The sequence below is a fragment of the Eschrichtius robustus genome, chromosome 3 (assembly GCF_028021215.1).
Source record: "Eschrichtius robustus isolate mEscRob2 chromosome 3, mEscRob2.pri, whole genome shotgun sequence".
Lineage (NCBI taxonomy): Eukaryota > Metazoa > Chordata > Mammalia > Artiodactyla > Eschrichtiidae > Eschrichtius > Eschrichtius robustus.
This window is the reverse complement of record NC_090826.1, coordinates 158087056-158098256: the sequence shown is the minus strand read 5'-3', so window position 1 is coordinate 158098256 and position 11201 is coordinate 158087056.

Below are 11201 nucleotides of genomic sequence, written 5' to 3'. Positions count from 1 at the left end.
AAGCTCCAAATTTTGTCTCTAAGCACTAAAAGACAAGTGGATGGAAGGCACATGTGTTATTTTTCATGGATTATTAACCCCAAGACTAAGGTTTCTCTTAACCATCTGGGACTGCCTGTCTATTCATCCAGGTCATTTCCTAAATTTTGTCTCCTTAAGTGGGCCAGAAGAAACTACTAACCTGGATTCTATACTTTGCCCACCAACTGTGGATTACTGTTCCTAGAGGAGATGAAGATAGTTGACTAAACAAAAGAGAAGACTAAGTTCTGGAAATTGTCCTAATGAGCTTCACTACTCAGCTGACCTGGAGTGACTCTACATATCAATAATAGCCAAAACGCTTACTTCTCAAAAATAAATGAGAAGAATTACTAAATACAGCTGAGTGAACTTCTTTGGCATACTAAAGAAAACAAAATTAAATTTCAACTTCCTAGATAGAAAGAAAAAAAATAAACCTACTAAATGGCTGCTGCCTTTAGAAAGAGGAGCCACAATAAAGCAATTTAGATGATTAACCAGAAAGTGTTGCTGACCTGCTTTTAATCTTTAAGCACATCACATACCAGAACTTAACCTAAGTTATCATAACTGATCCTCAAAAACACCTGTGACGTGGTTCTTACCTTCCTCTTTGCATAGATGAGGAAACAGGTTCAAATAGATTAAGTAAACTGCCCCCAAACATTTCAGATAATTAGCAGCTAAGCCAAATTCTGAACCCAAGACTGGTTATAAATTCAAGATTTTTCCTTTATACCAAAATAATTTCCACTTACTGGCCAATAATGGTTTTCCTTCAGAACACTGAACCAGCCATTTGGGAGTAAATCAGCATTGTTGGCCGTTACTCAGTAGTAGTCTCACCCTCCAGTTGCTGCTGGTGCTGCAGTTAATGGCTTGGACCTGTGACCTCCTCCAGAGAATGTGCTGGGATGGCAAGAAACACCTTATCCTGATGTACCTAGGAAGTTATACCCTGTCCCCCAGGAGCAACGAATGCCAACTGATATTGGAATACAAAAGCCATGACTCCTTGCCTCAAGGCTGGACAAAGCTGTGGTGCAATCTACACACTAGAACCACCATGGATCAGGTGATTCTCCACTTAACCTGAGAACAGTCCTTGATCAGCTCCTTTCTCTCCGTATCCTGCTGCTTTATTCCCCTAGAGTTGTTTCTTCTTTTTGTTTTTGCTGAAGATCACAGCATCAAAAATTCACATGCATCTGAATGCCTTCTGAAGAAGCTGACTGAAGACAGCTTGTACCACTAACGCATCTAGGAAGCAAACTCTAAGAATGGGATTCTAGAATTGGATCATTCTTCAGCCAACTGACCATCAAGACTCCATCGCTGGTGATTCGTGAAATATTGATAGTCCTGGCTTGCTGTATCCTTGCATGCTGTATCCTTGTAACAAAAAACATTTTTACCTGGTAAACTCTCATGGCATGTAGATGGAAGAAGATGCATTGGCTGTGCAATATCTCTGACATCTGAGAAGTGTAATAAAAATAGCAATTATTAGGATTTTGCAAGGGACAGCTGAGTACCATTGATGCAGGCCCAGTACCCCTTGCCTGAAAATGAAAGCTCAACACAATCAATCACAATTCAAATCCAAGTGTGAAAGCTACTAGTTACTATTTAAAGAAACCGTTATCTCAGGTAGCTGGGAGGCTAATCATGCTAAGGACCAGGTTCAGGGTATAATCATAAAGGAATACTAGAACTTCAATAAAAGGTGAATTCTTAGCCCTGGCAAGTCTCCTACTCAGACTGAGGGCCCTTTCGGAAGGAATGGTGCCTTTAGATTTTCATCGAGGATATCTGGGTAGATGCACTACAGAACCATGAACACCAGATTCCCCTAAACCCAAAGAGCCTATATAGTTGACCCAATATCCCTTGTTATAAGATAGTGCCCCTGTTACTTGAAGACCATGCAGATGAATCAAATGTGACAGGTATCTTATAAGGCCATAATTGCCCTCGTCAAGATTTACCCCCCACCTCCCCTCCAGGCATAAGACAAATAGCTGGAATCAAATCTCAGCATGAACTGACTAAAGGCATGCCGGGCCTGCTGAGGGAAGAGAGAAATCATATGCAGGATCTATGGGACCTAGTTAGCATGAGTTTGGAGATAGGAGAGCATGCCTAGGAGGGAATCCCAAAGCAGGATAAGAGAGAGTTTGTCAGGATAGGGGACATTCTCCCTTAACACAAGATTTAACACCCTGGCAAGTGCCCTGAGTGTCAGTTCTTACATGTTTCTGGATGATTTGGGAAGGTTAGTAAAAATGATGGTCAATATTAAATGTGTAGAGATGCCAGAACAGCCATGGCAAGCTAAGTAGGAAGTGATCAAAGGCTCAGAGAAGTAGATGTGTTAAAATGATCTAATTTATAAAACCAGAAGACCAACCTGCTATCTTCTTCATGGGAGCCCTGAGGACAATAAGGAATGCACCAGTGACAAGGACCAAAATTATAGAGTAACTTAGTTGTGGCTGGCCCTCTGAAGGCTGCATCTTATGGTAGGAGATGCTGTTATCAAACATGGCTGTTTAGCAGCACTGGGGAATATAGAATCCCAGGATAGCAGGGCTAAGTGGAAGAACTTAACCTTCAAAAGCAGGTTAGGTGAAAAATACTGGAGGGCTAGAACCAGGGAGATGCAAGAGATGTGCCTAGGATGCAAAATTAAATAAGAACTTATTCTCAGGTTGTGGAAACGCTGACCCTGAAAATGAGAGCCTCCTTAAGAGTGAGGCATGTAGGGCAGTAAGGTTGGAATGCAGCCAAGGGAAGAGGATATCCTGACCTGTAGAATCTGTGAAGAGGGTTAATAGATATGATGTTCCTTAGGGTAAGGATCAGCCAACATGGGAATTTCTTGATATATAATTAAAAGAGATCAAGAATGAATGATACAAAGACCAAGGTCAGCTACTTCCATTGAATGTCATGATCTTTTGCTCAGTTACCTTCCTCTCTCCCCGCTTGGTAATTTTCTCACCAGTTCTCAGACTGAAAGTGAGGACAGATTCCTATGAGGAAGGACTGTGCAACACCATGGCAAGTATATATATTGTATACTTCTCCAGTCATTGCCCCAAAGGAATCTTCAGTAACTTACTTAAGTCATTGTGCACTAGACTCTTTAGAGACTTGTTGGATCTGAACTATCTCTGGTACCTGGGAACATAAAGTGTCACCATGACCCCATTAAAATAGATGCTGCAGGGGCCAGGCAATAAAAGGAATCCTAGTTCATGTCAATCTCACAGTGATCTACTGGGTTTTTGGACCCACCTTGTGGTCATTTCTGTGGTCCTCAAGTGTATAGCAGTTCATAGGACCCTCACATTAGTACTCTGATCTTTGGAATGAAAGCTATCAAGGTAAGGAAACCTATGTTTAAAAAAAAAAAACTATAAATATTATCATTTACTGCTAAAACACTGAATGCTTTTCCCTTAAGATTAGAAGTTGAGACAAGGATATCGACTCTCATCAGTCCTATTCAGCAAAATATTGGAGGACCTAGCTAGTGCAATAAGGTAAGAAAAATGAATAAAAACATACAGTTTGGAAGGGTAGAAACAAAATTGCTTATCTGCAGACAGCATGATTGTTTATTTGGTAAATTCCAAAGAATTTATAGAAAACCTGCTAGGACTAATTAGAGAATTTAATAAGATCACAATATACATGATCAATATATAAAAATCAATTGTATTTCTATATACCAGCAATGAAAAATTGAAAATTGAAATTTAAAAAGTACTACCATCTCAAAGGCAAAATGCTGAGTGACAAAAGCTATCTCCAAAAATCACCCACTGTACGACTCCATTTGTAAAACAGTCAAAGTGACAAAATATAGATATGGAGAACAGATTAGTAGTTACCAGTGTTAGAGATGGTGGGCCAGGGAAAATGGGTGAGTGTGAATATAAAGGGGTAGATCAAGGGGGATCTTTGTGGTGATGGAATAATTCTGTATCTTGATTGCTGTGGTTGCTCCACAAGTCTACACTGTGATAAAATAGCTGAGAACTATACACATGCATTGAACCAATGTCAATTTTCTGATATATTGATATTGTTATAGATCTCTAAGATATAAGCATTAAAAGACATTAGGTGGTGGGCACTTGGGACCTCTCTGTACTACCCTGGTTTCTTTCTGTGAATCCATAATTATCTCACAGTTAAACGTTATTAAAACAGCACAATCTCTATATGGTGCATGGCAGCTGAAAACACCAAAACATTCATAAAGAAAACAAAACCTAGTTAAATGGACTGATATGCCATGTTCATGGATTAAAAGACTCAACATTATTAAGATATCAATTATCTTCAAATTTGTCTAGAGATTCAAAGCATTACAATCCAAATCCCAGCAGAAGATTTGTACAAATTGATGAAGTCTTTTAAAAAAATTTATTTATTTATTTATTTATTTTGGGCTGGGTTGGGTCTTCGTTGCTACACACAGGCTTTCTCTAGTTGTGGCGAGCAGGGCCTACTCTTTGTTGGGGTGCTCAGGCTTCTCATTGCAGTGGCTTCTCTTCTTGTGGTGCATGGGCTCTAGGTGCATGGGCTTCAGTAGTTGTGGCATGTGGGCTCAGTAGTTGTGGTGCACAGGCTTAGTTGCTCCATGGCATGTGGGATCTTCCTGGACCAGGGCTCAAATTTGTGTCCCCTGCATTGACAGGCAGATTCTTAACCACTGTGCCACTAGGGAAGTCCACAATGAATTATTTCTTAAATGTACATGGATAAATAAGCCAAGGACCTAGAATAGCCCAAATAATTTTGCAAGAGAACAAAAAGTTGAAAGACTCATAACTCTTGATTTCAGACTTACTATATAACTATAATGATCAATACATTGTGGTATGGGCATAGGAATGGACTTGGAGGTCGATGGAAAAAATAGAGTCAAGAAATACACTAACACATGTATGGTTAATTGATTATAGACAAAGGTGCCAAGGTAATGCAGGAGAAAGGGTAGACTTTTCAACAAATGGTACCAGAACAATTGGCCATCCACATGCAAAAAAAAAGGAAGCTTGACTCTTACCTTTCACCATATGCAAAAATTAACTCAAAATGGATCATAGACATAAATATAAAACTAACCAATTTGAGAACTACTAGTTTAAGAGATATACTATTCATTCATTCCTCTATGTATACCAGGGTCTAAAATCTTTGTTATAGAACTATATCTCTAACACATATGTGCCTGGACCTCAGTAGCTCAATTCCTTGCAAAAGTGTCAATGTTAACTCATATTTTACTATATCATCTAAGTTTTATAAAGAGATGATATTTTTGGCTTTTTGAAAAACTCATGAGTTGAGGTTGAAGGCATTATCTATTATTCACTGTTCTTTGCAAAATAACCCCTGTGATAAATTTATTTTCTATTTTCATAACAGACCCAAAAAAAGTTTCTCCTATAGAGTAATGCTTCTTTTTACCAATCAATGTAAATATTTGATCCATTATATTTCTCACTTTTGACTGAAGATGAACTCATTCAAAATTACTATGTAAATTAAATTTTAGTAAATTTACTTCTATCTCTAATGTGATTTTGATTTTTCATTTTTATTTTAGCAAGTTTAAACTATGCATATCTACTATAAACTCATATATTCTTTTTAAATTTTGAAATTATTGTTTCTCCTGCGTAAGGTGTTAAACATTAAAAAAAAGAAAACTACTTAAGAAAACTCTTTAGCAGGAAAAAATTTCAGTATGTAAATACACATCATTTGTTATGTATAAATATTATGAGTGATAATTCCTTTATCTTTAAACCTAAAAATATCAGTATCAGAATGTTTATAATTTGCTAAAAATGATGGGAACACATGATTAGGAGCTATTCACTTTCACTATTAGATCAGAGGAATTTTAAGGAAACCTAGTTCCTTTTGAGACCCTTTGCTTCCCTAATGAGGTAGCGAAATGGCAGCTCAATTCATAGTCTACAGTCGGATAAAATGTTTCATCTGAAAGACTCTGATTCACCAACTTCATTCTCCCCAGGCTCTCTCATTAAACCTGAAGAAAGAATGAGTCACATACTTATAGTTTCCCTGTAGTCAGGGAATAATATTTAGCAGCAGAAATTTTTTTATTGATTTTTTGTTCGGCTCAATTAGTAACAAATTAGCATCTCATGTAACTTCAGACACTCTTTATTCATGATATAATAGTCAGCACATACTGTGGGCAAATCTCTAATGGAAATACAAAGATGAAAAGATGAATCATTCCACTTAAAACAAGGAGATGAATGCAACCACTCTACTTTCTAGGGACAGGAGCAATCATTTCAAGAAAGAAAGTAAACGATCCCAATGCTAAGTGTGGGAAAGTAATGTTGCAGTGGAAATAGGTTGAGGAGCTTAGGGAGAAGCAGTAATCTCATCTTGCTTGGTAGAAATTCAAGTTAATAAAGAAGCAGGCAAGAGACTGGATGATCCTTCTTGGAAGAAGCTGGACAGCAACAGAAAAGATACCAATAAACATTGATGTTTTGGGATTCTCCTGAATTTGTTAGGGTAACACTAAGCTGCTGAAACAAAGGCAGCAATTCATGTCTTTTTCATGCAACAGTCCAGAGGCAGAAGTGTTTTCAGGTTAGTCAGCAACTCTGTCCAAAGAGGTCATGCAAGGATCAGGCCTCTTCCTCTTTGTCGCTCCAACATCCCCAAGCATGTTGTCCCCATCAGCATGGTGGAAGTTCACTCACTAACACCCTGTCAGCATTTCAGCCCTCATAGGGTGAAAGAGGAAGTGGAAGGTAAGCAGCTTCCTTTTCAGGAAAGTGACTAGGAAGCTGCACCCTTTGGGTGGTTGCTCCAAGGGAGGCTCTAGCTGAGGAGCCATTTCCCCTGCTAATATCTAAAGGGGTGAGAGTAGTTCTATTACTTGAAGGAGGTAGGGGGAAATGGATAATAGGAAACAGCCACCTCTGCTATGGCCCCCAACAAGAAAAAACTAGCTCACTGCCTAATCTCCCCATGTACATAGAACCTAAATCAGCTTTTGTGGGCCTCACCCTTGAAAATGAACATACCATCCAGAATCATCATCAACAGATATTTGCAATGAATAGAAATTCCAAATAAACTGTTATTAATATCCTCTGAGATATCCTGAGATATATGAGTAGTCAGCACATCCCTAAAGAACAGAACACATTTTAAAATGATATGAACATTTTATAAAATCAATAAAATTGTTAAAATACAAAGTCAAGGAAATATCCCCAAAGACCATGGGAGTGGGGTGAATCAGAGATGATGGTATAGGAGACAGAAAGAAAATTTAAGAAAATTATGGGAGGTTCAATATCTGCCTAGTAGGATACCCATAAAGAAAAAAGAAAAATAAATGGAGAAGAGAAATATGAAGAAACTATACCAAATGTATAGAAACTATACAAAATGTCTCTAAAAAAAAAGAATACAAGAGTCTTTGTAGAAGATTAGATATGAAAAAAGTCCTATATAATTAATAATTAAAATGACTTCTGACTTCTCCATTGCAATATTGGAAACTATCATACTAAGAAGATATTCTTTCAAAGTTCTAAAAGAAAATTATTTTTAATCTAGTTTTCTACACCCAGCAGACTTATCAATAAAGTGTTCAGATGAAGACAGTTTAAACATGCAGGAATTCAATATTTTACTTTCTATACATCATTTCCTAAGCAGTTCCTTGAGGGTGTACTCCAGTAAAATGAGGAAATAAATTAAGAAAGAGGAGAACATGAATCCAAGAAGCTTAGACAGAGTAGGAAGCAAGTACATAGACATGAGACTTCCTACTTCTGCTGAAGTGTGTAGCAGATAGAGTCAAAGTCCTGTCAATATCACTAGGGCCCTACCACTTCAGCACACTCTGCACAATTTCCAAAAGCCAATGTATCTGCTTTGTTTTGCCCAGGCTTTTTCCAGAGTCATTGAAGGCTGCTCTGACAGCTTGTAGAGCAGGTCAAAAATACCAGGTAATTAGCACTTCCCAAATGTGGACCTTAACACCTATGAGGGATGGAAGACATTGTACCAATATCCCAGCTCCCTTGCCTTTGAGTGGGATAACTCTCAGACATATGTTTGACACCCCCTTTATAGTTTCCCAGTGAGTTTAGATTCCAGTCACCCACAGACGTAGGTGGCTTAACAATACAGCTCTTTTTGGCTGCCTTCCCTTGTCTGTCTCATTGTCTCACTCAATTTCTTAAATACACATAAACACATTTTAAGCACATACCTAAAATCTACCAAGTATTTCTGAATATATAACACACTTAAAACTTCAATTATCTGTCACTCAATACACTCACAAGTGGGTTTTTTTGCAGCAGAACACAATGATATGATACAATATAAAATATGAAATAGTTTCTTTATTCTCCTTTCAAAAAAAATTATTCAAATGTAAATAAAGAGTGGAATGCCTTGCTTAAGACACGAAACCAGGGGAAGAGTGGCACACCTGGAAAGAGCATGGAAGCTTCGTGTCCTTCCCACATACTTTTTTCTATGTATCTCTTCCATCTGACTGTTCCTGAGTTATATCCTTATGTAATAAACCGGTAATCTAGTACAATCAATTCATACTACAGAACCACATCCAGAGGACTTTGGATTTCACAAGAGAAACCATCAATGGGGACCACTGGGAAACATCTGATTTCCCAGGGTCTTGGTGCTCACACCTGAGCCTCTCAGGTGGGAGAGCCGAGTTCAGGACTTTGGACCACCAGAGAACTCCCAGCCCCAGGTAATATCAATCAGCGAGAGTTATCCTAGACATTTCTGTCTCAACGTTAAGACCCAGCTCCACTCAACGACCAGCAAGCTCCAGTGCTAGATAGCCCATGCCAAACACTAGCAAGACAGGGACACAAACCCACCCATTAGCAGAGAGTCTGCCTAAAATCAAAATAAGGTCATAGAAACCCCAAAACACACCACCGGACATGCCCACCAGAAAAACAAGATCCAGCCTCATCGAAGAGAACACAGACACCAGTCCCTTCCACCAGGAAGCCTACACAACCCACTGAACCAACCTTACCCACTACAGGCAGACACCAAAAACAACAGGAACTACAAACCTTCAGCCTGAGTAAAGGAGATCCAAAACACAGTAAGATAAGCAAAATGAGATGACAGAGAAATACACAGCAGATGAAGGAGAAAGGTAAAAACCCATCAGACCAAACAAATGAAGAGGAAATAGGCAGTCTACCTGACAAATAATTCAGAGTAATGATAGTAAAGATGATCCAAAATCTTGGAAAGAGAATGGAGAAAATACAAGAAAGTTTTAACAAAGACCTAGAAGAACTAAAGAGCAAACAAACAATGACGAACAACACAATAAATGAAATTAAAAATTCTCTAGAAGGACTCAATAGCAGAATAACAGAGGCAAAAGAACGGGTAAGTGACCTGGAAGATAAAAGAGTGGGAATAACTACCACAGAGCAGAATAAAGAAAAAAGAATGAAAAGAATTGAGGACAATCTCAGAGACTTCTGGGACAACATTAAACACACCAACATTAGAATTATAGGGGTCCCAGAAGAAGAAGAGAAAAAGAATGGGACTGAGAAAATATTTGAAGAGATTATAGTTGAAAATTTCCCTTATATGGGAAAGGAAATAATCAAGTCCAGGAAGCACAGAGAGTCCCATACAGGATAAATCCAAGGAGAAACACACCAAGACACATATTAATCAAACTATAAAAAATTAAATACAAAGAAAAAATATTAGAAGCAGCAAGGGAAAAGCAACAAATAACATACAAGGGAATCCCCATAATGTTAACAGCTAATCTTTCAGCAGAAACTCTGCAAGCCAGAAAGGAGTGGCAAGACATATTTAAAGTGATGAAAGGGAAAAACATATAACCAGGATTACACTACCCAGCAAGAATCTCATTCAGATTCAACAGAGAAATTAAAACCTTTACAGACAAGCAAAAGTTAAGAGAATTCAGCAACACCAAACCAGCTTTACAACAAATGCTAAAGAAACTCCTCTAGGCAGGAAACACAAGAGAAGGAAAAGACCTATGATAACAAACCCAAAACAATTAAGAAAATGGTAATAGGAACACACATATCAATAACTACCTTAAATGTAAATGGATTAAATGCTCCAACCAAAAGACATAGACTGGCTGAATGGACACAAAAACAAGACCCGTATATATGCTGTCTACAAGAGACCCACTTCAGACCTAGGGACACATACAGACTGAAAGTGAGGGGATGGAAAAAGATATTCCATGCAAATGGAAATCAAAAGAAAGCTGGAGCAGCAATTCTCTTATCAGACAAAATAGACTTTAAAATAAAGACTATTACAAGAGACAAAGAAGGACACTACATAATGATCAAGGGATCAATCCAAGAAGAAGATAACACAATTGTAAATATTTATGCACCCAACATAGGAGCACCGCAGTACATAAGGCAAATGCTAACAGCCATAAAGGGGGAAATCAACAGTACCACAATCATAGTAGGGGACTTTAACACCCCACTTTCACCACTGGACAGATCATCCAAAATGAAAATAAATAAGGAAACACAAGCTTTAAATGACACATTAAACAAGATGGACTTAATTGATATTTATAGGACATTCCATCCAAAAACAACAGAATACACATTCTTCTCAAGTCCTCATGGAACATTCTCCATGAGAGATCATATCTTGGGTCACAAATCAAGCCTTGGTAAATTTAAGAAAATTGAAATCGTATCAAGTATCTTTTCTGACCACAACACCATGAGACTAGATATCAATTACAGGAAAAAAATACTGTAAAAAATACAAATACATGGAGCCTAAACAATACACTACTAAATGAACATCATTGAAGGAATCAGAGGATATCAAAAAATACCTAGAAAAAAATGACAATAAAAACACGATGGCCCAAAGCCTATGGGATGCAGCAAAAGCAGTTCTAAAATGGAAGATTATAGCAATACAATCCTACCTGAAGAAACAAGAAACATCTCAAATAAACAACCTAACCTTACACCTAAAGCAATTAGAAAAAGAAGAACAACAACAACAAAAAAAAACCAACGTTAGAAGAAGGAAAGAAATCATAAACATCAGAT